At 32.2% G+C, this 25,402-nt stretch overlaps 1 non-coding gene across 1 annotated transcript; it reads left to right on the top strand.

The window, feature by feature from the left end:
- Positions 1-206: 206 nt before the first annotated feature.
- On the top strand, positions 207-367 carry LOC124888339. The gene has a single exon (XR_007046464.1). It is a non-coding gene; the product is annotated as a U1 spliceosomal RNA (small nuclear RNA).
- The last annotated feature ends 25,035 nt before the right edge of the window (positions 368-25,402 follow it).

Here is a 25,402-nt window from a genome sequence, read left to right as displayed (position 1 = left end):
CTAACAGCTTGTTTGATAAGGAGACAAATACTATTTCTTAGTTCTTGTATATTCAAATAGAATCAAATATACATTACACTGATTTTTTTTCCCATCTCCAAACAGAAAGCTATGGAAAGTAATGAGTGATTATCCCACATTGACAACTAATAGAGAAGTGGAGCGAAAGCTGTAGTATTTGTAATGGGCTGAGCTAACTGGGCAACATACTTACCTGGATGTGGTCAATGGGTGATTAGTAAGACCCATGGTCTGGGCTTGTGGCCTTTATTGCACTTTGGAGGGGTGCCTACCTAAGGTTAGCTCAAGTGGTTGAGCCTATGTCATAATTTGTGGTAGAGAGGGCCTGTGTTTGTGTGCCCCCTGCCAATTCAAAGTAAAATTTTATAGCTATGTGAGTTCAAATGTGTACTTGGCCCAATTGAATCAAATATGGTCTTTTTTTTTATATATTGATATTGTGTGATAAATATTCTCTTTATATTTTTAAATTAGTGTACTTGTCTGTGCGGTTTTAAACAAATTAAAATATGATTGAAGAATAAAAAGAATTGTGAGAAACATTCTAGTTGAATAGGAAACACCAATTTGAACGTTTGTAAGTGAATTTGAAAAAGAAAATAAAAAACAAATTTAATGAAGAAAAAAGTTATGTTATAAGTATTAAGTATCTAATCCCATATATATGATGGAGAAAAATTAAAGAATGTTTCATCAAATATAAATAAATGTTAAAGAATAAAAAATGTATCATGATTAACAATTAAGTCATTAATCTTGAAAGATCGTTTTAATCTTCTATTTAGCTTTCACCGAAAGAAGTCGCTCTGCTGCCTCCATATTCCCTCACTTCCACTGTCGATAAAAACTTTAATATAGAATTTTTTTTTACTAAATAGCCTTATTAATAATAGTTTTGAACTCTGAATTTGAATATTACTACATTACGAAGTCATTTAATATTAAGAGCAGAAAGAGAAAAATATATAATAAAATTCTCTTGATTTCATAAATTGAACAAGTAAACTGAAATAACTATTTTTAGTATAAGTGCCGAGTAAATAAAATGGAGGGAGTATATTTATATATTTGTATTGAATGATAATTAATTTTAAACAACTATGTTTAGTATAAGTGTTGAATAAAATAAGACGGAGAGAGTATATATATATATATATATATATATATATATATATATTTTGTACTGGATGAAAATTAACTTTAGACAATATTGATGTATTCATCATGAATATATATATATTTTGTACTGGATGAAAATTAACTTTAAACAATATTGATGTATTCATCATGAAATGCAATAAATAGGAGAAGGTTGAAAAAGACATTTTGAAGAGTTACAACTTTTCATTTTCCATTTTAGTGAGTAATTGAATCTCATAATTAAGAGAGGTAAAAGAGAATGACTTTAATTTTTTAAGCTTCTTGAAATGATATTTCCATTAATGAACTACTTCATTTTAATATATTTTTGTTTTTTAATTAAAAATGAAAGGATGAATTAGTAAATATTTAGATTTTATAATAAAAATAGAAATAAGTGAAATGGTAAATGTGAGGCATTTAAATTCTTACATAAAGAACAAAAATAAATGAAGACAGCAATAATTGATACATCTACTTTTATATAATAATAAATAAAATAAAATATTAAGAAAATTGTCATAAAGATGAGCAAAAAGAACCTGGTATCATGAATTAGCACCCTACGAGGGTGTGTTTATAAAAAAATAATGTGTGGATATATGTACACCAATCATGAGTGTGTTTAATATTTCAATTAAAAAATCTTGAGTATGCAATAAACCCAGGGTGTCCATCCATCATGGTTGGGCCAAGTTTTTTTTTTTTTTTTTAAAAGATAAATAAAATCCCTAGCTAAAGAGAAGTGCCACATCACTTCTCTAATTTTATACTATATAAAATGTAGTTTTACATTCTATAGTTATAACCTAACTTATTATTAGTTATCACAAATTACAAAGGTTATAATTGTAAACATAAATTTTCATTAACAGAATTATCATAAGTTACAACGGTCACAAAATCTTTGACTTACTTGCAAGTGTTAAATTGGTATAATTTAATTAGTTAGTAGATAATGATGTTATATATTATTTAGTGAAATGACGGAAAACATTCAAAAATAAATAAAATGATCTTTTAGGCCATAAAGAGGTGTACGTCATCTTATATATATAGGTGTTTTTATAGATGTTCATAAGTATTAACTTTATGTCTTAGTACTTTCATAACTTTCATTGACCTTCTTTAAAATCATTAAAAAAAGATTTTAAAAAGAAACAAAAAAAATACAAAATTGAACTCGTTTGCCGCAAATTCATAAAATCAAATGGAATGAACTTTTTTTTCTTTTATCTTAAATACGTGCTGATAGAAAATTATTATTGAGGGGATTACTACAATATGAGAGGATTATTACAATGACCATAAAAAATTATTATTAAGAAGATTAACAAAGAGAAGAGTAAAGAATTGAGTGTAATTAAGAGGATTAACAAAGTGGTCCTTTGAATTTGTGGCATAACACAAAATAAATAGAATAAAATTTCACAAGATCAAAATTTTTAAAAGTAATAAAAGAGGAAAAAAGTGAAAAAATATAAAATTTTGATCAATTAACTGCACATTGCCCTCTAATAGATCACAATTATATTCAAATAGAGATAGCATATTTAAAAGGTAAATGCTAATATATACAATACAATACAATACAATACAATACAATACAATACAATACAATATAATACAATACAATATAATATAATACAAATGCTTTCTGGAACCGAAAGAAGCATATTGTTTCTTTTCCTTATGAAAATGACTTTAGTGAAGAAAAGATTCCTACAAAATCTCGACCCTGTCAAATGAATACAGAGTTAGTGGAATTCTGTAAGACAGAAATTGATAATCTTCTACAAAAGGGTCTTATAAAACCCTCAAAATCTCCTTGGTCTTGTACCGCTTTTTATGTCAATAATGCTGCTGAAAAGGAACGAGGAGTACCTCGACTAGTTATAAACTATAAACCTTTGAATAAAGTTTTAAAATGGATTCGATACCCTATACCGAATAAAAAGGACTTACTTTCCAGATTATATGATGCTAATATATTTTCTAAATTTGATTTAAAATCTGGATATTGGCAAATTTAAATTGATAAAAATCATACTTATAGAATTGCTTTTAATGTCCCTTTTGGACAGTATGAATGGAATGTCATGCCATTTGGTTTAAAGAATGCTCCTTCCGAATTTCAAAAGATTATGAATGACATTTTTAATCCCTATATGGACTTTATCATTGTCTATATTGATGATATTTTAGTATTTTCAAAAACCCTTGAGTCTCATTTTAAACATTTGTATACGTTTAAACAAATAATTATTCAAAACGACTTAGTCATCTCTAAACCAAAGTTAAGTCTATTTCAGACAAATATTAGATTTTTAGGACATAATATTTCTCAAGGTTTTATTGAACCTATACAATGAGTTCTAGAATTTGCTAAAAAATTCCCTGATATTATTACTGATAAAAAACAGCTTCAAAGGTTTCTCGGTAGTCTTAACTATATTTCCCCTTTTTATGAAAATTTGTCTAGAGACTTAGCTCCTTTATATGATAGACTAAAAAAGGATCACAAAACTCCTTGGACTCAAGCACACACTGATTTAGTAAAATTAATTAAAAACAGAGTTCAAACCCTTCCTTGTACTTCTCTTGCAAACCCTAACTGGTTAAAAATCGTTGAAACTGACGCTTCAAATATTGGATATAGCGGAATACTTAAACAAGTTAATCCCCATACGAAGACCGAATGTTTGATTCGATTTTATTCTAGTAAATGGATGGAAAGTCAGAAAAAATACGCCACGGTAGCCCATGAAATGTTAACTATTGTAAAATGAATTTTAAAATTCCAAGATGATTTGTATAACCAAAAATTTATAATTAGAACTGATGCTCAATCCGTCAAATTTATGTTTAATAAAAATTTCAAACATGATGCCTCTAAATTAATTTTTGCGCGGTGGCAAGCTCAATTAGCCCCTTTTGATTATGAAATACAATATAAAAGAGGTAGTGAAAATTCTTTGCCTGATTTTCTATCTCGAGAATATCTAACATGAATTTTTATACATACTTCCTCTCTGAGAAAACTATAATAACTATTATCAAATGCATTCCTCTAAACGAAGATATTCATTTTCTTATCTTAGAAACTCTAATTCGTAGCCTAATCGAAAAATAAAATTTTGTTCACCACGACGAATTCCTTGAAAAAGAAATTTATTGGTTTGATATTGACTTAAGTGATTAATGTTTACAGATATAATGAAGTTCTTTCTACACTTCTTCTCTGCAAAGTTCTTAATCACCTTTATAAAAGCAGTTCCTCTAAATATGGATTTACACATGCTCATACTACGGAAAGTCATTGAGGACCTTATCACAAAGGACACACTTTATGAAGATCTCTCTGAATATATGTCATGGTATGCTGATCAAATTCCTGATTATTAATGCAGTATGGATCCTCCTTGGCAACTCGCCAAAGGTAGAGGACGAGGTGGAAGAAATCAAAACTCTTCATATCAAGGAGGACGAACAAACCCTTCATATTTTGATCGAAGAAATTTTGCATATAGCTCTGCAAGTTCTAATTTCCCTATATTGCAGCAAGGAAATAGAACTTTAATTAATTCAAAAATTCCTCGAGATGAATCTTCATCATTCAAAACTCTGAATATTGGTTCTTCTGTACATTTAGAAGACATTCCTGAAAATCATCCATTATACAAACAACTGCAATCTTATCTATCAGATCAACAAAAAACTGCAGATTCTTTTGCGTCCATAGTTCAAGAAAATTCTGAAGATAAGCCTTCATATGAAAAACTGGATGCTAGAGAACTTATATTATATATTGAAAATCAGCATATTCCCGGACAAGAAAATTCTGAAGAAGCATGGAGACTACTCAAAAATTACCTTACTGCCAACGTATATTTTACTGGCGAATCATACAAAACTCGAACTTATTATAAACATATTTTAGTACAAACCTTCAGTGCAACCTTTGATCACAGCCCCCTCGGAGAAACTACCCGTGGAGTTCATGGATACTCCAAAATGGTAATTAAAAAACTTATTCCTATTGAAGAATGGGGAATTTCGTCAATAACTCAAAGATCTATGCCAATGGGACCAATGGCCCAAACACTTGCCAATTTCACTTACTGGGATTATATTAAAGCCTTTTCTCAAGTATTATATTATAATAATTATAAGCACAAACACACTTGGTTCATAATAAAATGCAAATGATAGAAGAATATTTATCAGAGGTCCGAGATAAATTACTTCAAACTGTTGAGCAAAATTCAGACATATCAATGAATAGTACCGAAACAAATACTGAAGATATTACTGATTCACAACCTCCGAAAATTCTGATAGAAGAAGAAAAAATTGAAAAAGCTGAAGCATTCATCAAGAAATGAAAAGGAAAAGACAACACATGACTGATGGATAAGACTGTAATAATTTTCTCTTTGTAATAGTAAAATCACTGTGCACAGGGACCCATCTATTACTGTGCAAGATTCTCTTTTTTATTATTTATAGGTGCCTCATTCTTGAGAAGAGGCAGGAGTTCAGAAATTCTCTCCTTTTATTTTTCAAAAACTCTCCCTCTCTCTCTCTCTCTCTCTCTTTGTAATATATTCAAGAATTAAATAAAGAAGAAGCTACTTGCTTACTACTATTTTAGTTGGGTTCCCGGCTAGTCAGGTACATATCTATTTACTACTTATAGTCATTTACTTAAACTTCTACCATAGTACAGCCGTGACTATGTCCGACCAAAAAATTTTCTTATATCTATGTTGAAGATCTAACTTCGCTGACATGTTAACTATGAAAGCTCCAGACTCTATCAAAATATAGAAGAATCTTTTTAATTTCTTGACTTGGTTCCAAAATGGAGGTACAGTCGAGTTCAATACACTTATGTTAACCTTGTCTCTGTGACGCCGTCTAGTAAGTTGTGCTTCTCTAGCCCGTATTGTTGAGAAAAGGGCGAATTTCCACACAAATATCAAGAATCAATTGATTAGAAATCATTTTTATTTTTTCTTGGACTTTTACTGATTTTAAAGTATCAAAAATATTAATACTCAGTAGTTCTAATTGTAAAAAATTAATTTGTTTTTGTTTCATATTGATAAGGGTATTTATATCTCTTGTTACAGGATTAGTAGCAAAAGGATAAGAGATTTGTTTATTCTTATAAGTAGCCTTAAAACCATTTACATCAATATGTGTATAAGGATAGATAGCATTTATAAAAGGTGTTCCTAAGATAATAGGAGGATATAACTGATTTTTTACTAAAAAGAAAAAATGAGGGATGCAGACTTTATCTCGACATATATGAGTATTTGGTAATTTATAGTTGATATCAAGAGTATGACCAGATGCAAATTTTACTATGTGAGTAGTTTTTTCAAAATACCTGGTTGGAATTAGTCCTTCTTGAATACAACTAACATCAGCACCACTATCAATCATAGCAACATTAGTGACAGAAAATTTCTTATTTATCAAAATAGTGCAATTTATATACCATTTATGAGCTGTAACTATTTGCATCATCCCCAAGAAATAATCTCTTTTCAAATCTTCTGTTGGACTAAGTTTATCAATTTCATCATTTTCAGAGTATTCCAAATCCTTATCTTTTCCTTTTGAGGTAAAAGAAGTTTCAGGGATTTCAATAGTCTTTTCTTCAATTTTCGAAATTCTATGATCGGAGATCATCTGATTTTGTTTTAAGGAAACAATTTCCCTTTTCAATTGTTCAACTTCGATTTTTAAATCATTAAAGGTAGTATCTCTACCTGGGGTTTTACTCAACGCAAGACGTCGATTAACTTCGGCTAAGGAATAAGACATGTGATGATTATCAAAAGAGTTATCTTTAGAAATACTAGTATTAATAGAAGTTTTTTGAGTAGCAAAATTAAGGATTTTTTCACGCAATTTTTCATCAGTAACTTCTTTTAGTAATTCGAGAACATTTTCAGCAGTAAGAGTTTGAAATTTTAAATCAAGATCTTTGAATTGCGCTTGAAGTTTATACATCATTTCATCACAATTGCAAACATCATTATCACAATCATTACATTTATTAACCTAACTGAGCTCACTATCAGAATTAGGTAATTCAAAATCATCTTCAGAAGTAGAATCAGATTCGGAATCAGAGGTATACAATAAATTATAAACTTGGTCATGTACTTCTTCAGAAAGTCCTAAGGACTTGAGTTTTTGTAATTTGCAGTTTGGAGCTATATGATCATACTGGTTACACTTATAGCATTTAATTTTGGCTAATTCTCTTTTGGATCTATTTTTCGTGAATCTGGTAGACTTACGAAAGGATTTTCTAGTTTCACATTCTTCCTTGATTCTATACCTAGAACGTTTATTTCTATAGGATTTATTAGGCTTGGAATATCTTTGGGGTTTACGTAAGAAAGGTTTATCCATACCAAATTGCTCACAAAAGTCTCCTAATTAGGATTTTTCTCTGAGTTTATCAAGCTTAATTTGTCTAGCTAATTTCAACTCGTTGCAAAGGGCTAAGCCTTCTTGAGTACAAGCTACAATAAGCTGACCATAAGTTTTTTCTGAATACTGGACTTCTCCATAAGATCCTCTAAGAGATTTTCTAACTCTTTCAGCAAATAAAGGTGGAAGGCCATCAATGAATTTAGCTTTCCAATGGTCATACTTACTTTCGGGTAAATCCATAACCCTACTAAGAAAGGTATCTTTATACCATCTAAATTCGCCTAAGTGTTTACATAAAGGTATCTTTATACCATCTAAATTCCCCTAAGTGTTTACATTTTAAACCATTAAGAAGGGTCCTAATGTTTTCATACTGATTAGTAAATCTTCCTCCAAAATATTCAATAATTGTAAGCATAAGGGTATAGACAGCATCTGAACGTCCTGCCCGAAGAGGTCGTCCTAGATTATCTTTCCCGGGTTTATCATTGGTGGCATTAAAAATAGCCTCGCGTTTATCATCGTCCAAGAAATTATCCCACCAGCCTCGAAGTTGGCCAGTAAATCCTGCAACAATCATTTTACAAATTGTTGGTTCGGTGGATTGGCCCAATTTTCTGGCGAAGCAGTGGCTGTGGCAATAGTAGCATACATGGACATACGATGGATAAGAATAGAGATTTGTCGGTCAGATAATCCGTCAATATTCCATTCATAAATGGCTTCTCCACTATAAGAAGTATTTGTATGATTCCATTCCCTTTCCTCTATCAGAACATCTTGAGGAGTTGGGCGTGGATAATATGCAGTAGACATACGGGGAATATCAGCGTATTTCTTTTCCGGTTGTTTCTTAATCATACCTTTCAGCTTATTTAGCTTGGAAGAGATTACATCTCCAGTATTTTGAGTAGACTCAATATTATCAGCAAAATTAGACTCAAGATTTTGTACAAAATCATCAGAAATATTAAGAGGTTGAATGTTTAAACGAGAGAATTTTTTATCTAAGAGTTTCTCTAATTGGTCTAATTGATAAACTTTTTCAAATCCTTCTATTTCAGGAGGTCTTTGAATACAAGGTTCTGATAAAATATATCCTTCTTCATCAGTGATTTTGGAAGTAGAAGGAATGTTAGAGGAATTCATCTGGGTGCTAAGTTTGTTAACTAACTCAATTAATTCGTCAAGTTTTTTATCAAGAGAGGAAATATGTTCTCCTAAAACCTTAACATAAAGACTCAAATAATTATTTTGGGCGATAAGGTTATTTATTTCAGAAACAGTAATTTTTCCCACATCTTCACTGACAAACTTTTGAAAAGCAGAAAAAGTCATGCCAGTATTATTGGGCAATATAAAGGAAGACTGAGGAGGATAGAGTGCTTGAGTAATTGTGCCATCAGAATTTTGATAAGATCTTTCGATTATTTTGACATATGGCGGTAAATATGCAGACATGAACCATGGTACAAAGAAAATAATTTTATTATGTAAAGCACAAATTTCATAGAATTCTTCCGAAATATTTCGTAATTCATCAGGAGTATAAGTTTCAAAAAACCATGTCCTAAAGGTTTTCCATTTTTCAGAAAAAAATTCTTTATGAATATATTTTCTTGCCTGAGAACCAGGACTAAAATCAATAAGTTGCGTCATCATGGTTAAACAGAATTGATGTCAAAATCCATTTCAGATGGGGTAGGATTTTCATTATCAAAATCTTGAACTATATTAGTTTTTGAGTTGATTTTTATCTTTTCTACACCTTTAGGTGTAATATGCGAATCTGCAGAATTAATAGTATGCAAAGATGCCGCTCGATTCCTAGCTGGACCATACTGAGGTTCTATAGGAGAAATATGATGAATAGAAGGAAGTCTTCGTGGTATTGAGAAAGAATTTCTATAGACTGGGGAATTACTATCAAATTGTAGACAAATTCGACCATCTGGATTTTGAGTTACTTGAGTTAACTCTGAATTAGTCACATCGTCCGCCAATTGTTTTGGGGAAGTGACTGAATTTAAAATCCATGTTTGGGGGAAATCAATTTCATCCCATCTAATAGGTCTTCGGGTAGTGACCCTAGATTTTATAAAATTAGTTTCAATAAGCATAGTGCAATCAGAATTATCATCAATTAACTTACATCGAGGATTTAGAGTTGATAATAATCGATAGTATATTTGGTAAGATAATCCTATCAGTTCAGATCCAGGGGCATAATCATATCCATGAGTTTTCACATTTAAGGTTAAAGCATGAAGAATATTTACATCAGTTAGAGATAATTGTAAATTTGGCTGAGTATTAAAATATACAGGACCATAAGCAAGAGTAGATTCAATAGACCCCATTAAGGATTTTCGAAAATTTAGATATCTAGCATCACGGAAAGCAGCTAAAAATGTTTCAGGGAGACCCTTTAGGGTTAAAGGTCGAAAGGCAATTTGTACTAAGCCAATATGCATATAATTATAATTACGTTTAAAAATATCAATATCATGCTTATTTAGGAGTTGACTAGTCTGTTCATCAGCATTTAAAGCAAGAGATTGTTCAGTTGTTTTAATAATTTGTTTATGTTTTATTTTATCAAAAATCCATATTCATATATGGTTTTTAATTCAACTTTTGGAATTGTCCTTTTATTCAGTAGATCCATATCTTGAGGTAAATCTACCTCTTCGATTTTTGTACTTTTAGTACTAACTTCTCCCATATCCATAGTTATATAATACAATACAATATAATATAATATAAGTTTTATATTAGCAATAAAATAATCTTAATATAAAAAGTTCAACATTTTATAATAAAATCTTATTCTTGAAAAGTACATATATATGTTATATTTGAAGAAATAACTAATTGACAATACTAAAATAAACAACAATAAGTGTATATACATTATTTACAAATCATTCAAAAAAAATACATTTTAAAACTGATTTAACCATCTCTCTCGATGAATTAAACTTTCTTCTTCATCATGACAATGAATTGATATGATACTAATTTGACGATCTCTCTTTTGATGAATCTTATATCATCATCAAACTTCCTTCTCAGTATTGATAAACTTTTGTTTGGCTAGAAAATTATTTGATCAAATATTTGTAAGCGATGCTTTCTCGTGAAGCTCCATGATTTTCGGTTACTTACAAAGTGAGCAACCTGATTTAGTTCTTGAGTTTTTTTGTGACATATTAGTTGTTGGCGTAAAATCAAATGACATAGAAAGTTGATATTGATATGGATACGGCTTGGTGGTTAAGGAATCCATCCCACTGGCCACACACAAAAATGGAATTTCCTCGATTTAAAGGAGGAGATCCTCGTGGTCGGATATTGAAGGCTGAAATTTTTTTTCGATACTATCAAACACATAATGATTTAAAGGTGGATATTGCAGCCATGTATTTAGAGGGTGATGCGCTTGATCTCTTTGCATGTATTAATAGTGAGCGTACACTATTATATAGGGAGGACCTTGTTAAAGCTTTACAAGAGAACTATGGTCCTACAGAATTTCAGAATCCAGATAAACATTTATGTAGTATTCGACAATTGGGCACAGTCCAGGAATATCGCCAGGAATTTGCTAAACGATCTGCCCGAGTCAAGAATTAGCCAGAACATTGTCTTTTGGGAGTGTTTCTTACTGGACTTAAAGAAGAACTCAAAGTAGATGTGAGAATTCACAAGCCCAGAACAGTGTATGAAGCTATGAGCCTTGTTGTGGACTTTGAGAAAAAAATGGGTTCCAATGGTGGGAATAAAGGTTCACAATGGACAAATATGTCATGATCCAATACAAGACAAATGGGTTATGCGCGTAACACTCTCCACCAATCAGCAGGCAACCAACTTATGTCATGAACAAATCCAAATTCTGCATAAATATCTTCTCGTCCTTCTCAGAATCGTGCTTGGGATATAGAGAAATAGAATCGCATAGCCATCATTGCAAGACAACATCTCTCACTCTTATGGAGACAGACGACAACATTGAAGGGGGTGAATTAGTGGAACAAATGGCAAGTGACGTTATTGACAGGAATGCAAGTACAAATGACCTTGCTGAAATTTCATTCCATGTCTTTCTAGGTAACACAAAAGGCACAACAATGAAACTTCAAGGGACTTTAAATGGACGCAAGGTGCTACTTTTGGCTGATAGTGGATCATCCCACAATTTTATCTCTAAGAAAATTGTTCAAGAATTACAGTTGCTGGTTCACATTGTGCCCTATTTTGGAGTCCAGATCGGCAATGGAGAAATCATATGTTGCAACCGTCTATGCCAAAATCTGGTTGTGAAATTCCCTAGATTAACTATTGACCAAGATTTCTATCCTTTCTCTGTTGGAGGGGCTAATTCGGTGCTTGTAATTTGTTAGGACCGAAATAATTAGGTGTCATGTGGAAGCTAGCAAAGCAAATCTTGAAAGACGCCACGTAAGAAGATAAATGAGAAATATATCAAACGAGACACAATAATTTAACGTGGTTCGGTCAATCAACCTACATCCGCAAAAGGAGATGAGCAATCTACGATATAAAAGAGAGTACAAACTGTCAAGAGAGACAACCTCACATAATTCACTTAGAATAAAAAGAGGTTTACACAAGTGATATTGCAACACTTATCTCACAAAGTCTCCCCCCAAACGAAACTCTCAAACCCCTAGGACTACATTGTGGATGCTAATAAACTAGAAGAAAAGAGCCTCTATTTATAGAGTCTATAACCTTTTCCTATAAGAATAAGGATTAGCCAAATATGGAGAATTTAGGTTTTCTTTATCCTAAAGGGAAACTCAATTATGGTACCTAAAGGAAAACCTAATTATGGTAAGAAAGTCAGGACAAACACTGATAATTCTCCACCTTCTTCACGTAGTCTTCATGAAATTCAATCTCCATCTCCAAAATCTCCTCCATTAAATTTTTGTCTCTACACAGAGTAACACTCAAACCAAAATCTTCATTATCGTCAAATAGGTTACGACTAAAACTGAATCCGCCAAGATGAACACCCGATTTAACCTCGCTTTGATACCACTTGTTAGGACCGAAATAATTAGGTTTCATGCGGAAGCTAGCAAAGGAAACCTCGAAAGATGCCACGTAAGAAGATAAACAAGAAATACACCAAAAGAGACAATAGTTTAACGTGGTTCGGTCAATCGACCTGCATCCAAAAAGAGAGATGAGCAATCCACTATATAAAAGAGAGTACAAACTGTCAAGAGAGACAACCTCACATAAATCATTAGAATAAAAAGAGGTTCACACCACGTGATACTGCAACACTTGTGTCTCACAAAGTCTCCCCCCAAAAGAAACTCTCAAACCCCTAGGACTATATTGTGGATGCTAATAAACTAGAAGAAAGGAGTCTCTATTTATAGAGTCTATAACCTATTTCTATAAGAATAAGGATTAGCCAAATATGGAGAATCTAGGTTTTCCTTTTCCTAAAGAGAAACTCAATTATGGTACCTAAAGGAAAACCCAATTATGGTAAGAAGGTCAGGACAAATACCAACAAAATTAAGTGGCTTGCGTCTTTAAATACAGTCCAAGCTAACTGGAATGAAATGTTTTTTATTTTTAATTTAAATAGGAAGCGGTATAAGCTTCAGGGGGTTCCACCTGAATCAAATGCACCAGTTGCTTTCCAGCTTTTCTCCAAAGAGGATGACACTACAGGTAAGTATCTACCCATCGATATTCAAAGTTTGCTTCACAAGTTTGAATCAATTTTTGAAGAACCTAATGATCTACCACTTTTTCACCAACACACCCAATGTGAAGGAATTAGGTGGATTTCTTGGGTTAACATGTTATTATCGCAGATTTGTGAAGGGTTATGGGATGATGGCTCGACCACTCATTGAACTTACCAAGAAAAATGCTTTTCAATGGTCGATCTCCACTGAATATGCTTACCAACTTCTCAAGCAAGCTTTAAGAACTATTCCGGTACTATGACTTCCAGATTCCACTCAACTATTTGTGGTGGAATGTGATGCTTCATCAGAAGGAATAGGGGCTATTCTTCTTCAGGATGGACATCCGATTGTGTATTTTAGTAAGGGACTTTCTTTTTCTAGTCGTTTAAAGTCTACCTATGACCGGAAATTGCTTGCTCTTGTTTTAGCTTTGCAGAAATGGAAACATTACCTCTTGGGCCATCATTTTTATGTCAGAACAGATTGTTGACGCCCAAATTTGGCTCTTCGTGCCTAAAATTAATGCTTTCAAGCTTTTTGATCGTTAAAGGGCACAAAATGTAATTTTTTTTACATATTTTTAGATTTTTTAACAAATTATTGATAATCGTCATTATTTTATAATTTTTTCATCAATTTTTTTCATATTTTTAATTTTACATAATTTATTAATAATTATCTTTAATTTCATAAATTTTAGGATTTTTATCAGTTTATTATCATTTTAATATTTTTGCATAGTCATCTGCATACGCACACAACATAGCATTGTATATCGTTATCGTACAGTATAATTTTAATTATTTTATAGCATAACATTTTTTTCAAGATAATTATATTTTTTATTTATTATATATATATTTTTTGTAATTATATATCGGTATTCATTATTTTATATGTTTTTTAATACGACCTGCAAAAGCCGAGTCGGATCAATTATTTCAACACACAGTACAATAATAATTTGGTGTCTTTATCACATTAATACAAATAATATTAAACACATTAATACAAATAATATTAAAGTAATTTTTTTTTCCTATTTACTCCACTTTTTTTTAATTTCCCACATCTTCTTTCCCTAATTTAAGGGATATGTTAAAAGAAAAAAATATATTTGATAAAATATTTTTTTTAAATACACAACACAATAAATACACAAAATAAGCACATACACGACATAACATCAAATTTTTTATAATATTTTAAATTAATTATATTTTTTCAATATTTTCAACATTATTTATATTTTTTCGTAATTTTAAATTAATTTTTTTTATATTTTTACGATTCACAAACACTGAATCGGATTAATTATTTTTACACAATATAATATAAAATAAAAAAAGGGGAGAGAAACAACACAAAATAAGGGAAGCCACAAGATATATTGAGACTTTTTTCTTTAAATATACACTCCACACAATTACATACACTATACACACACATAATCCACACCCCAAAATATTTGATCTCCTTCTCTCTCTCAACCTCCCGCCCCTCTCTCTCTACTCCCTCTCTCACTTATTCTTTTTAAAAAACTTAAACCTCATCACCATCGGTGGACCACCGTGAAGCTTTCCCTTCCCATACTTCCCACACCCCTTACATCTCTGCCACCACAGCTCCAGCCGGCAAAAATCCGGCGCCTCAAGCTGCCAGCCACCAGTCCAACCACCATCCCCTTTCTTTTCTCCCCCCAATTTTCCTCTCTCCGACGCCTCACTGTCGACCGCCGGATTTAATTGTCAGACGACTGGCGACCACAAATCGCTACTGCTCCTTGCCGCCTCTTTCTCTTTCCCCTTTTTCTCCATTACTGGAGGAAATTGTCTCGTCAGAGAAATGGCTAGATCTAGCCCGATTCGTGCTTCTCCAGCGTTGCTTCGGTGAAGCCCGTTGAAGCAACGTCGGCATTATAATTGTTCAAATTTTTTCTTTCTTTAATCTTCGATTATTATGTTGATTAACTATTATTTCTCTCAACATTTCTCCATTATATGTTCATGGATTTTGTTGTACTGTTTTTTTTGAATTGTTGTTGACATTTGGTTGGCTCCGTGAATTCCGGTGAACCTTTGACATTGTTGTCATACCATTATTGTAAGTTTTTTGTAGTTGTTGTTGTGGTCTGGCTCTCTGATTTTTTACTGATTCTGCATTTTTTTGGTGACTAACATTTTTCCGTTTGATACTACATTGATAACGAACAAGAAAGACTAACACTTGGCCAATGAAATTATCTCTCCGTCTGGATATTTGAGGCCACCCCATTACAAAAGGCGGACTTTATTTTTTAAATTTATTATTTTATATTAAGGGCCGATACTTGGCCGATGAAGAAATTTTTTGTCGATTTTTGAGGCCTTCAAAAATAAAAAGACGGATATTACATATATAAATACGTAATAAAATAAATAAATTTGGACGATGACAAAATTTTTATTACAACGCAAAAGATTTTAGGACTCGTATCTTGGCAAGACGATTTAGGACGGTCAATAAATTGACCAACCACTTCGTAGCCATGGCGTAGCTAAAATTTAATTCGAGCCCATCTTTTAGCAAAAAATATATTTTTAAATACATGTATGCACACTTACCTTTTAAATTTATTTTGATAATTATTTATTTGTTACTAATATTTTTATTACATGTGCTTGTACAAGTTCTCGGGAATACTCGTCGGGAATGATCTCCAGAGAAGAGCTTGAATTTTTTTTTTCGTATTTGTATTCTCTTTTATTCTTATCATTGTACAAATATTAATTATAGTGAAATCTTTATTTTTGGGGCGCTGGGCGGGGATGTTCTTTATTTATACAATCCTTACTACGCGTTAGGCAAATTTAGGCTGTTAATATTTATAGTAAAATTAATTTAGATATTTTATTAAATAATTCACACTTTTTACACTAAAAAGAATTATGTAATTTTTTATTTAAAAACAAAATCTTTTTCTATTCAATCTTTGCCTTTCTTTTTTATATATCCTTACATACGTTTGTTTATACATCTTTACGCGTGTTTATATATATATATTTTGCAATAACATATGTGTTATATTATTTTTGTATTTGCAAACATTGATTTTTCTTTTTCTTTTTTAATAATAAACCTAAGTTTGGTCGGGAACCACAGTTGTGGATTCTGAAGATGCCTAGCCCAATACCTTCGAAATAATTTGAACCCTTACCTTGAATTTAAATTGGTTTCGTAGATTAGAATAAAGTCATACTTGTTTGATAAATAAATAGGTTTCCTATTTTTCCTTAAAATTAGGTGGAGACTCTATCCAAAATTTATTCTTTTAGAGTCCATTATATCGTGCTCGTTTTGACCCTAGATAAAAATCGGGTATGACAGTTTGGCGACTCTGTTGGGAATTCAAGGTTCTAACCATTACAGTCTTAGGTAACTATTTATGTTTTTTATACACTGTTATTTACTTTTACTTAATTGTTTTGATTTATCTTGTTTATGTGGCATAAGTTATTTTTTTTAATTATTTGTATAGATTATTTATTTATTTATTTATCGCTTTATATAAATTGACATTCTGTTCATATTCCCTCCATTTTGGAATACTGACACGCACACACATTGTCCATGCGGATTGTACACTGTACTTTCCCAAAAAATTTTCAAAGAACCTTATTTTTTAGAGTCGGCGCATGCGTGGGGTGAGCGGGAGTTTTATTTCCGTGGAACTACGTGCCTTCTGATATAGGAAATTCAAGTCCGTGTCTGCCCACTTTTAGTCAATATAGGTTATAGCTAAAATACCACCTTTTAGGTGCATGCATCATTAGACAGCTCTATGTTCAAAGGGTTCCCAACCCAAGTGACATATTATTATAATTTTTGTACATATTTGAAGGATTATTGTGTCTGTACATATTTATTTGCTCTAAATTTGTTATATGGATCAGTTAAAAGATGCACCTTAGCAACATCGCCACTAGCTGCGTATGTTTGAACTATGTTTTGACCTGATTCTTGTACTGACAAGATACGTAGGCAACCCTGCATTAGAGTTCGGTCTCTTCACTATTTTAGAATAATTTCTCCGGTGTTCAAAACGGGGGCAATATTCTGAAATAGTTCAAAATGCTCTCCAGATTCTTCAGGAGCACAACCAATAACTCCCAAATCCAAACCTTAATTACATTAGTGCCTAGCCGGCCTACTTTTAGATACTCACCTAATTTTTGTGCTAGAATACCTAGCCTTTTCTTTTGAACGCCGTAACTCATTAAATTTATGGCGTATCAATCCTCACTTTCAAAAGCAATGGTTCAATATATTTTTAGTTATAATAATCCTGCTAAATGCGGAGAAATAATGTCATAATTTCTTCAATGTCTGACTTTTTTTAATCTTGTCAGCATACTGCAGTTGTGTCAAAGCTCTTCCTAGCTTTACATCCATTTTTTCGATCATTTGATCAGAATAATTTTGATGCTAAAAGTTGTTCTTTCTTGATCGTCTTTCACATTATTTTTATGAATGACCATCAATTTTTTTTGCACATACATATTTGCAAATTTTCCTAAACTACGCAGACCTGATTCTTGTTTTCACAAGATACGCAGGCAACCTTCATTTGGGTTCGGTCCCATTCTTTTTTAAAAAATAAAATAAAATTGACTTAGTTGGTACCAATACAGTTAGGAGTATGGATGAGAAAGAACAAATTGGTATGATGAAAAGGGCTGACTTCATGGTAAACCATAGATTCTTTTGGTACCTTTTATCACACCTGAGTACCACTTGAAAAATTCTCTTGCATAAATATAAGACAAGAACGAAATCAACCTCATCGTTTCATGCGCATTGTGTGGTGAGCTTTAGTTTAATTTGTTGCATTGCATTGTTGATCTAGAACTTGACCTAAATGTTCACTGAGGCAAAATTCTGAGTTACGCTTGGTTTAGGAAAGGATCGTAGGCTTTCTTTGATCCGATTGAGCATTTTACAGCCCACCAAATGACATTTATCCCTAGCACTCCCTTATTTTGAGCTTAAAACCTTTTCTTCGGATAACTGCATATGAACCTATTCTTTTTTGAGTGCTTACATGCACTATCCCTCTCTTGGCCCTACCTCCTTGAGTGCACTAAATACGTGTAATTTGTGGAAATAGATTCAAGATCAAAGACACAAAATGCAAAAGATATATTGTCCTAGATGAACAAAAATGAAAAACGACTTCAAAAGGAGCAAAGCCCCACAAAAAGAAAAGAAAAGGAAAAAATAAATAAAAAATATATAGTTTCTTGGAAAAATAGGAGAAAACTCCAACATAAGATTCAAAAGAAGTCAAAGAAAATACAAAAACAAGGGACAACGAAGCACAATAAAGAAGATCAAGCGTCAAAGCACAACAATATTGAAAGCACAAATACTGTGTAACACTCATTGAGGAATTAGTCACTTCCATCCCTAATATTATCCTACCTGTCCCCAAGCCTACATTACAAGCCAATAGCAAGTCCTACAGGATCCTATTCCAAGGGTTCTCACATTTGTGGATACTTATATGAAGGCCAAGCCTATGGTATCATAATTGCATGCATTGAATTTCTTTCTAAGTGTGAGTGTATTTCTCTAGACGTCCCCAAATTCAAAAAGAAATTACTTAAATATGTGAGAAATGGGACTTTCTTTCCGGAGAGGGCACTTGAAACATGAGAATAAGCATAGCTCAAAATCTTTGTTTGAAGTAAGACGATCAAATCTTGTCGGTACTTAGGTATGTCTGAGGTATCACTTGAAACTGTAGGAGTTACCCTGAAGTCGATCTCGGTCAGTCGGGAAAGAAATGGAGAATTCTTATACACTACTAATTATTGGTATCAACCGAAGTCAAGACAAAAATGTGCATTCTTATCTCTCAGCACTTTTTATCAAGAAAGTATATATATAAAAAATTCTTTCTTTTTTTTCAAGACATCCATATGGACATTTTTCACCTTTAGTTTAAGGAGCCCACTTTCTCATGCATGCATTTTTTTTAATTTTTATTTAAGGCTTTTAATTTTCAAATACGAATGTTTTGCCTTTTTCTTTCAAGCACATACCTTTAAATACCAACATTTTATTTTTCAGCCAGACGCTCATTTTTGAGTATTTTATATTTTTTATAGCTCCGCCAGTCGAGAGGCTATTACATTTTTTCTCCCAAGTCGAGAGTTTTTTGTACATCAATAGCCTCACTAGTTGGTAGGGCTATTAGATTTCAGTCAACTCACTAGTTGATGGCCTCAGTCTTCGTAAATAATTGGAGACGACAATCAACATAGTCATCGTAGACAATCGAAGACAACATTCATAACATAGTCTTTGTAGACAATCAGAGACATCATTTTATCATCAAGTCTCCGTAGACAATCGGAGATATCATACACAGTCTTCGTTTATAATCGAAGACAACACTCATGACATAGTCTTCGTAGACAATCGGATACATCATTCATTACATAGTCTTTATAGACAATCAGAGACGTCATTTTATCACTACTCTCTATAAACAATTAGAGATATCAACATAGTCTTTGTAGACAATCGGAGACATCATTTATTACATAGTCTCTATAGACAATCAGAGACGTCATTTTATCATCACTCTCCATATACAATTGGAGATATTAACATAGTCTTTATAGACAATCGAAGACAACATTCATTACATAGTCTCTGTACACAATCAGAGAAGTCATTTTATCATCAAGTCTTCGAAGACAATCAGAGATATCATACATAGTCTTCGTATACAATCGAAGACAACATTTATGACATAGTCTTCATAGACAATCAATGACATCATAAATGACACTGTCTCTATTGACAATCGGAGGTATCATTCAACATTAATGTCCGTAGACAATTGGAGATATCATACATCAGTCTTCATAGACAATTGAAGATAACAATCATTGTCAGTCTTTGTAAGCAATCGGAGAGGACAAATCAACATCAATCTCTATAGACAATTAGAGATGTCATCCATCAGTCTCCATAGACAATTGGAGCCATTATCCGTCAGTTTCGTAGATAATCGAAGACAAAAATCAATATTAGCCTATATAGATAATTGGAGATGTCATCAAGTCTTTGTATACAATCGAAGACATCACCATTCAACATTAGTCTCCATTGACAATTGGAGATGTCATCCTTAAGTCTTCATAGACAATTGAAGACAACAATCAGCGTCAGTCTTCGTAGACAACCGGAGATGAAAATCAATATCAGTCTCCATAGACAATTAGAGATGTCATCCATTAGTCTTCATAGACAACCGAAAAGGATAATCAACATCAGTCTTCGTAGATAATCTAAGACACCATTCATCAACATTAGTCTTCACAATTGAAGAAGCCAATAAGTATTAGTTTCCATAGACAACCGAAGACATCGTTTATGACACAGTCTCTGTAAACAATCGGAGGCGTCATTTATCATTAAGTCTCCGTAAATAATCGGATGTATCATACAAAGTCTTCATAGACAATCGGAAGTGAAAATTATCCATAAGTTTTCATAGACAATTGAATACGACAATTAACATCAATCTCCATAGACAATTGGAGCTATCATAAATCCATCCCCATAGACAATTAGATACGTCATCAAGTCTTTATATACAATCGAAGCTATCATCATTCAACATCAGTTTTCATAGACAAATGAAGACGACAATTAACATCCATCTCCATGGACAATTGGAGATATCATCAAGTCTCCGTATAATCAGAGGCATTTTTTATTCATTACATAATCTTCATAGACAATCGAAGATAATTTTAATTCATCACATAGTCCGTACCTAATCAGAGACATCTTTCATTCATAAGTCCCCGTAGACAATCGGAGACGTCATTCATCTTCAAGTCCCCATAGACAATGGGAGACGTCATACATCCTTTCAGTCAAAATACAATCCACAATAATAAGATAATTTTTTCCTTTCTCAGAAGACAGTATCAGCCATAAATCATACACTGGGACAAATTTTGAGAGTTGCCTCAAAATTTATCCTATCTTTTCATTTTGAACTACAATGACCTGATTCTCGTGACACTCGAGATATGTAGGAAGCTCTGTACAGAATTCAGTCGTCACAACCATAATCATTCTTTCTTCTCAAGAAGTACACAATCTTGTATCCCCAATATCTCACAGCTCGATACTGGGGCAATTTTGAATGAAGAATCGGGAATAGATGAACACTCCTCTTCCCAAATAGTCCTTCTTTTTATAATCATCATCACATGGTCTCTCACTCTTAAAAACAGGGCGATTCGCCTAATCTTTTGAACTACACCCGACCTGAACCTCATATAATTCGAGGTGTGTAGGCAACTCTAAACTAGAGTTTGATCAATTTTTTTAGGAAAAATAATTTTTTTATCGAGCAAAATTGTCTATACATCAACGTTTTCGTCTGAAGACTTCTACATCGTCTTCAAACGAAAAGGGATTGTTGTTGACACCCAATTTTGGCTCTCCATGCCTAAAATTAATGTTTTTAGGCTTTCTAAACTTTAAAGAGCAAAAAATATAATTTTTTTACATATTTTTAGATTTTTTTAACAAATTATTGATAATCGTCATTATTTTATAATTTCTTCATCAATTTTTGTCATATTTTTATTTTACATAATTTATTAATAATTATCTTTAATTTTTATAAATTTTAGGATTTTTACCAGTTTATTATCTTTTTAATATTTTTGCACAGTCATCTGCATACGCACACATCATAGCATTGCAATTCATTATTGTACAATATAATTTTAATTATTTTATAGCATAATATATTTTTTCAAGATAATCATATTTTTTATTTATTATTTATAATTTTTTTTGTTTTTATATATCGGCATTCATTATTTTATATGTTATTTAATACGACCCACAAAAGCTGAGTTTAATATATTATTTCAATACACAGTACGATAATAATTCGGTGTCTTTATCACATTAAAATAAACAATATTAATGTAATTTTTTTTTCCTATTTTCTCCACTTTTTTGATTTTCCCACATCTTCTTTCCCTAATTTAAGGGATATGTTGGAAGAAAAAAATATATTTGATAAATTTTTTTAAATACACAACACAATAAATACACAAAATACGTATATACACGACATAACATCATATTTTTTATAACTTTTTTAATTAATTACATTTTTTCAATATTTTCAACGTTCTTTATATTATTTCATAATTACAATTTTTTTTTTGTATTTTTATGATTCACAAACACTGAATCGGATTAATTATTTTTAAACAATATAATACAAAATAAAAAAGGGGAGACAAACACTACAAAATAAGGGCAGCCACAAGATATATTGACACCTTTTTCTTTAAATATACACCCCACACAATTACACACACAAACACATGCATAATCTACAACCCAAAAATTTGATCTCTCCCTCTCTCTCAATTTCATGCCCCTCTCTCTCTACTCCCTCTCTCTCTTCTTCTCTCTAAAAAACCATAGCCTCACCACCGGCGAACTGCCGCCGGTGGACCACCATGAAGCGTTCTTCTTCCCTTACTTCCCATACCTCTCACATCTCCACCGCCGCCGCTCCAGCCGGCAAAACTCTAACGCCTTAAGCTGCCAGCCACCAGTCCAACCCCCACCCCCTTCTTTTTCTCCACCCAATTTTTCTCTCTCCGATGCCTCACAACCGACCACCGGATTCAATTGCCGGACGACTGATATCACAAATCGCTACTGCTCCTTGCCACCTCTTCCTCTTTCCCTTTTCCCACCATTAATGGAGGAAACTACCTCGTCAGAGAAATGGCCAGATCTGGCCGGGCTCGTGTTTCTCCGGCGTTGCTCCGGTGAAGCCCGTTGAAGCAACGCCGGTATTATCGCCATTTTAAATTTTTCTTTCATTAAACTTCGATTATTATGTTGGTTAACTGTTATTTCTCTAACCATTGCTCCGTTATATGTTCATGGATTTTATTGTACTATTTTGTTTGAATTGTTGTTGACATTTTGGTTAGCTCCATGAATTCCGGTGAACCTTTGACATTGTTGTCATACAATTATTGTAAGTTAGTTGTAGTTGTTGTTGTGGTTTGGCTCTATGATTTTTTACTGATTCTGTATTTTTTTTCGTGACTAACATTTTGCCATTTGATACTACACTGATAACGAACAAGAAAGGCCAACACTTGGTTAATAAAATTATCTCTCCGTCTAGATATTTGAGGCCACCCCATTACAAAAAAACAAACTTTATTTTCTCAAATTTATTATTTTATATTAAGGGACGACACTTGACCGATGAAGAAATTTTTCATCGATTTTCGAAGCCTTCACAAATAAAAAGATGGATATTACATATATAAATACGTAATAAAATAAATAAATTTGGACGATGACAAAATTTTTATTACAACTCAAAAGATTTTAGGACTCGTATCTTGGCAAGGCGATTTAGGAAGGCCAACAAATTGAGCAACCACTTCGTAGCCATGGCGTATCTAAAATTTAATCCGAGCCCATCTTTTAGCAAGAATTATATTTTTAAGTACATATATGCACACTTACCTTTTAAATTTATTTTGATAATTATTTATTTGTTACCAATATTTTTATTACAAGTGTTTGTACAGGTTCTCGGGAATACTCATCGGGAATGATATTCAGAGAAGAGCTTGAATTTTTTTTTTCGTATTTGTATTCTCTTTTATTCTTATCATTGTACAAATATTAATTATAGTGAAATCTTTATTTTTGGGGCGCTGGGCAGGGATGTTCTTTATTTATACAATCCTTACCACGTGTTAGGCAAATTTAGGCCGTTAATATCTATATTAAAATTAATTTAGATATTTGATTAAATAATTAACACTTTTTACACTAAAAAACATTGTGTAATTTTTTCATTAAAAACAATATCTTTTTTTTTATTTAATCTCTGCCTTTCTTTTTTATATATCCTTATATACGTTTGTTTATACATCTTTACGTGCGTTTATATATATATATTGCAATAACATATGTATTATATTATTTTTGTATTTGCAAATATTAATTTTTCTTTTTATTTTTTAATAATAAACCTAAGTCTGGTCGGGAACTACAGTTGTGGATTCTGAAGGATGCCTAACCCATTCCCTTCGAAATAATTTGAACCCTTACCTAGAACTTAAATTGGTTTGGTAGATTAGAATAAAGTCATACTTGTTTGATAAATAAATAGGTTTCCTATTTTTCTTTAAAATTAGGTGGTGAATTTATACAAAATTTATTCTTTTAGAGTCCACTATGTCATGCTCGTTTTGACCTTAGGTAAAAATCGAGTATGACACAGATCATTATAGCCTCAAGTAGCTCCTTTCCCAGCGTATTACAACTGATGAGCAACAAAGATTATTGATGAAATTGCTTCCCTTCGACTTCACAATTATCTATAGAGCAGGGAAAGACAAGTTGGGGGTTGATTCTCTTTCAAGGAGGCCATTGAATGTTGAATCTTGTTATTCCTGTACCATTGGATTTTTCAAACTGGCAAGATTCTCTCCAAGAAGATACATATACTCGTGAGATTATTCAAGCAATCTACCAAGACCCTTTCTTGCAACCAGATTTTCACATGGTGGATCAGAAACTTTATTTCAAGGAAAGATTGGTTATTCCAGATCATTCTTCTGTCCGACAAAAACTTATCTCAGAATCACATGATACACCTTTTGCTGGACATGGAGGATATTTTAAAACCTTGAAACGCCTTTTATCTAACTTTTTCTGGCCAAGGATGAAGTAGGATGTTAAACTCTTTGTGTAGAACTGTATGGTTTGTCAACAGGTCAAATACCAAGCTTTGGCCCCTGCTGGACTTCTGCAACCATTGCCTTTACCTGATAGAATATGGGATGATATCTCACTTGATTTTATTATAGGACTTCCCAAATCTGGTGGTTATGACACAATTTTGGTTGTCGTAGATCGTCTTAGCAAGTATTCTCATTTCATCCCACTTTCTCACCCATATA

Source organism: Capsicum annuum, chromosome 10 (assembly GCF_002878395.1).
Source record: "Capsicum annuum cultivar UCD-10X-F1 chromosome 10, UCD10Xv1.1, whole genome shotgun sequence".
NCBI lineage: Eukaryota > Viridiplantae > Streptophyta > Magnoliopsida > Solanales > Solanaceae > Capsicum > Capsicum annuum.
This window is presented reverse-complemented; position numbering and strand designations above follow the sequence as displayed.